Source organism: Benincasa hispida, chromosome 9, assembly GCF_009727055.1.
Source record: "Benincasa hispida cultivar B227 chromosome 9, ASM972705v1, whole genome shotgun sequence".
NCBI classification, from domain to species: domain Eukaryota; kingdom Viridiplantae; phylum Streptophyta; class Magnoliopsida; order Cucurbitales; family Cucurbitaceae; genus Benincasa; species Benincasa hispida.
The window spans coordinates 33,928,485-33,934,540 of record NC_052357.1 but is presented as its reverse complement, the minus strand read 5'-3'; positions in this window follow the sequence as shown (position 1 = coordinate 33,934,540).

Below are 6,056 nucleotides of genomic sequence, written 5' to 3'. Positions count from 1 at the left end.
AGTGAAGGCCTTTTGACTCAGCATAAGCTTGAGGCCTCAGAGATGCGAGGGGTGATAAATGAGATCGAGACCACCCCAATCCTTTTTTACCAGGACGTCAAAGCTTTGGATGCCCTACGTCATGTGTTAGAAGCCATGCAGTAGGAACTGGGGGAGCTACAACTGGGTACCCTGACTTGACGTTGTTTGTCCTATTGGACTAGGCGTACCTCAGTAGGTAGTGGCCTTGGAGTTTTTTTTTTTTAACTATTGGAGTCGACTATTGTAGCACTAAGTCTTGATGATAAAAATTAGTGAACGCAATATACAATGCATGTCTTAAATTATGCGTTGATTCTCATGCGTCGGCGGTCATGCGTTTGAATGAAACTATGCATTTACGAATGTATGCGATGACCATGTGTTCCTGTCACAAGTTTTCTTGCGCTCATGCCAAGTATAACGCAAACATAAGTATCTCAGGTGATTCGAGGTCGAACTTAGGAACTTATAACTAAATGTATGCGGTAATATGTTTACGGCGGATAAATAAAAGAATGATGGAGGGTATTAAGCTACAAACTACTCTTACTTCTATCTAAGAGATTAAGCGGTGAGAATATTATCGAGAGGTAGAGATACAACAACTGTTGATGCGTAGTAAATGCATGGAAAAATAGATAAAATGTGAGGATGTCTTCATCGCAACCCTAGCTTGATCGCAAGGGTAACCCCAGCCAACGCCAACTAATGCATTCATGTCATACACGCCCGCCACAAATGCTCATGATTTGTATTAGAAAATGGAACTTATTCCTAAGTCTCCATTCTTGCTTATGCGATCTTAGTCTAGCTCTCCCGATCATCGATTCTAACCTAGCTCTCTCAAGTCTTAGGTTCTTTCTTTAGACTCTCTCTCGAGTAACTCTAAAGGTGTGATGGACGCATACATAAGACAAGGTAACTGCAAAAACCTGGTTGACGTAATATTATTCCTCTCTCTAGTGAACACTTGCTTACATTGCTTAATGCGACCAACCACTTACCTTCCCAGGCAGTTAGTTGTTGCTGATTTTACTCATAGACAAGAATTGTGTCCGCTTATAGATAAGCATTCCTACAGCTTCACATTAAGCAAATAAGGTTTTCTCACACACTCATGCAATGTGCACCTCCAGGTGGTTTGCTACATGCTTCATACTATGCCGCATGACTGAGTATGTGATACTCTAACAGTTTCACTAAGTGATGTGATGAAAGTTAAGGATGCTAAGTAAAGGAAGATGGAGATGGAATCGAAGGAAATATAGAAATGCATTGAACACACAATGTATTAATTTCTTAATCCAAAATGTAATGCAATATAATGTAAGAGAAGAAGAGAAAATGAAAGGACCAGTTGGAAGCAATGTCTTGCTTATAGCAGATGTGTGTCAAGGCTGTCGATGGTGCCTTGGATGGGTGGTGGAGCTGACTCTCTCGAGATCTAACTCCGTCGAAGGCTTCGGTCGTCACTTGGAATGGATGAAGGAGATGAAGAACTCTCAAGCTTTCTTCTTATGTGTTAGTCTGGATCACAAGGATCCACCCGAGGGTAGAAACTTAGATAAAATGAAATTCTACTCATCGGCTTCTATTTATAGAGCTGGATCACCAACAGCATTAATGGACCTACTTTGATTCTGACATTCACGACGCGTTGGTCCTCTTCTGAATACTCTGCTGCTAACGGCGTGGTAGGTGAAATGTCAATATCATCTTTTGATTTTCCCGAGATATGCGTTGATGCTTCCATTCCACCAACCTTGCTTTCATCCCTCTATTATGGTTATCATCGTATAGTCGCAATCTTGCAATGACCATATTCGCTTGATTACTGCAACTTTTACACGATGATCGTAATCGCTTGACGATCGCAACTCCTATGCGATGGACGCATGCGGTCGATTACTGTAACACCCATGCGTTGAACGTATGTGTTTGCCTTTGCGATGGAGAATTTATCCACATGCGGTCGTCTATGCAATAGCTCAGCTTCCGCATCTGCGTTCTCTTTCTGCGTTAACTACAAAGATAGACAATTGAACGCATAATAATGCATAATAGTGGGTTAGCCGAGATTCTTGATGCTGAACGAGGCAAACTCATTTTTTCATGAATTCCTAACATAATTGTCGTATATTCTGCTTAACAACCCTCATAATTTTAAATAAAAGGCCTAAGATGACATGCATTTCTACCCGTCATCAAATCTCTTATATGAAAGTTTTTTTTTTTGTTATTTCCTCTGCGATGTTTTCTGACGTCTTGTAGCCTTCTTTTCTTAAGAAACTTGCCGTTGATTGGGCCAATTCTTAGCCCATCTTGATCAACTATCTTGTACGCTCCATTTGTGTAGACTTCTTTGATGACGTAGCGCCCATCCCATTTAGGTGTAAACTTATTCCCTGTGTGTCTTATCGTGATAATTGGTCTTCCTACGACGAGCACTAGATCACCGACTTGAAAGGACCGAGGCTTTACATGCTTATCGAAGGCTTTAGACATTCGCGCCTGGTAACATTTCAACGCTTGTTGAGCTTCTAATCGTTTTTCATCCATTGCTTCCAACTCTTGGAGCCGCATTTTGGCGTTGTCCTCTGTAGTCAGCGCTTCTTGCACCGCCATTCTTAGCGATGGAATTTCTCTTTCCAAAGGAAGGACAGCTTCTACCCCATAAACGAGAGAGTACAGGGTGACTTCTGTAAGGGTATGGTGAGGGGTGTGATAAGCCCAAAACGCTTTACCGATCTTCTCCTGCCAATCTCTCTTCGACTTGGAAACAATTTTCTTTAACAGGTTGCACAATGTCTTGTTAAATGCCTCAGCCAACCCATTTACGGCAGCGTTATATATGGATGACTTGTACTGCTTGAATTTGAATTTTTCACACAACATGTCCATCAAACTGTTGGAGAATTGTCTCCCGTTATCTTTCACAATCTGATGGGGAATACCGTACCGATAAATGATATGAGTGCAAATAAAATCCACCACGTTTTCTTTCTTAGCTTCCTTTAGAGCGTCAGCCTCAGCCCATCTTGAAAAGTAGTCAGTGGCTGCGAGGATGTAGAAGTGCCCTGTTGACGACTTAGGTGTTATAACACCAACCAGATCAAGCCCTCATGCTTCGAAAGACCACGAGGCTATGGTTAGATGCAGAGGCTCGGGCGGTTGATGAATGAAATTTGCGTGATATTGACAGGCTTCACAGTTCTTTGCATAATCCATCGAGTCCTGGATCATTCTCGACCAATAGTAACCCAAATTTTTCAGCTGGAATTGTAGCTTTGGTCCAGCTTGATGCACGCCGCATACGCCTGAGTGTGCTTCCTCCAAAGCCTTTATTGACTCTTCTTTACTGAGGCATCGAAGGAAAAGTCCTTCAAGGGATCGACGGTATAGGACCCCTTTGTAGTAAATGAATTGTGCGGTCCTCCTTCGAACCTCGATTTTACAATGGGGGTCATCTGGGAGCGTTCCATGCTCAAGGTAATCTATGATGAGCTGCCACTAGTCTTCCTCGTCAGTTAGGTAGACTGATATCACATTTGTTTCCCCTTATGCAGTTTCGATTGGAGGTACAACCCATCTCCACCAAAACGATATATTAAGGGGCACATTATCCAGGATCATCAAGGCAATGGCTAGGTTTGCCAAGGCATCCGCTTTCTTATTCTCTGTCCTCAGGACATATTCCAATGTCACGCTTTCGAACTTTTCCATGAACTGGCGAGTCATGCTTCACCTCGTACTGGCATATGAGTTGATTGATTATCAACTTTGAGTCATCGAAGATCTCTATACAAGCTACTCCAATCTCTAAGGCCATTTGGAGACCAATTATCAAGGCTTGGTATTCAGCCACATTGTTTGAGCATAACTCGGCAAATGCGAAGCTATAAGGCAACATGTGCTTTTCTGGCAAAATGAGAACGATACCTGCCCCTTCACCACTTTTCCGTGCCGCACCGTCGAAGAACATGACCCACAACCCTGAGGTTTCTGTGAAGAACTTCGTCATCAGGCAAGTCTTCACTTAACTCTCAATCCGACGGAACTGGGTGATCTGCCAGGAAGTCGGCCAATGCCTACTCTTTAACTGCCCTTTGCAGTACATAAACAATGTCGTACTGTTAAAGCATGACTTCCCACTTGGCTAAATGTCCCGAGATGATCGGCCTAGACAAGACGTACTTAATGGGATCAACTTTCACAATTAAGTGGACCGTGAAGGCCTGCATGTAGTGCCTCATCTTACCTATGGTGAAGAAAAGAGCAAGGCATATCTTCTCTATAGGGGAATAATTGATCTCGGCTCCATTCAAGGTCCTACTCAAGTAATAGAGAGCACATTCTTTTACCTTTTCTCTTTCTTGTGCCTGTAGTGCCCCCAATGATCTCTCTTGCGCTACAATGTACAGTATCAATGGCTTGCCCGCTACTGGGGCTCCTAAGACAGGAGGGCTGATCGGGTACCTCTTTATGCTATCGAAATCATTTTGGCAGACCTCATCCCATTCAAATTTCTCTCCCTTTCTCATCAGTCTTTGAAAGGGTTGACACCGTCTTTCCATGTTAGAAATAAACCTTCGGATGTAGCCAGATGTCCCTGCAAACTTCTCAACTTATGTAGATTCCTTGGTCTTGGCATCTTCTGGATGGCATCAATCATGGATTAGTCTATCTCTATCCCTCGATGTCTCACAAAAAAGCCCAGAAACTTTCCTGAAGTTATGCCGAACGCGCATTTGAGGGGGTTCATCTTTACCTGTACTTTTGCAGTCGATCAAACACGGTTCTTAGATCTTTCACATGGTCCTAGTGTCGCTTGGTCTTGACCACAAGGTCATCCATATAGCACTCCACATGTTTGTGCAACATATCGTCAAACACCTTCTGCATGGCACGTTGATAAGTAGCGTCGGTGTTCTTCAACCCGAAAGGCATTACCTTGTAGCAATTTATTCTTTTTGGGGTTCGAAATGCCGTCATTTCCTCATCTGCGAGGGCCATTCATATCTGTTATACCCGAAAGATCCGTCCATGAAGGATAAGGCCTCATGTCCTGTTGTCGCATCGACCATGATCTCTGTGATGGGCAATGGAAAATCGTCTTTTGGGCATGCGTTGTTTAGGTCGCAAAAGTCTACGCAAACACGAAGTTGTCCATTCTTTTTTCTAACCGGGACAATGTAATGACCGGATCCTTACATATTATGGTCTGACCGCTACGACATGCATACTTAGACTTTTCTATCATGAGATGAGTTTTAGTAAAAATCTCAAAAGAACATATCTAAGATTTTATTAATTAGGTAGAAAACTATATAAAAAGTTTATTTTACAAAACACCAAGATCCATAAAACATTAGCGTAGTGATACAAAAATGCATATGCCTATAATAGTGAGCTTGATGGTTGGCCATTTGAGCGACGTCCAGTTCTGCCACCAACGATGTGTCCTTACCTACAAAGTCTGTAAAATAAGATGAGTATATAATATACCCAGTAAGTAGTTCTCACATAGGGTAGTGACCAAATGCATAATCACATGCAACATGTCCTAAAAACATATGATTGGGACCGAAAACATATAATAACATGTGGTGGTCGGTTATGCTTCTAATGTAAATTTCTCCGCCCTGGTAGGAAGATGAGGACTTAAGCGGAAACTAACCCATCTGATGATTAGCGGGTTATGCAGTCAGTAGGGCCAGAGTCGCATCCAACATCAACCATTAGCATAAACGTAAGATTGGACTAGAGGGGTGCAACCATACATACCCTGTTAGTCCCTAGCATAAACTTGACATAGAATTGGGTCTAGAAGGGTGCAACCATACATGCCCTGCTAGCCCTAGAAGCATAACCTTTATCTAATTAAAATTCAATCTTATTTCATCGTTGTGAACAAACATAATGCATGGGGTCCCTTGTCGATAAACGTATTTTAAACATGTAATGCAACATAACAATAACATAATTATGCAACATATTAAAGGTACATTACCATGAAACACTTAAAGAGAGGGTGA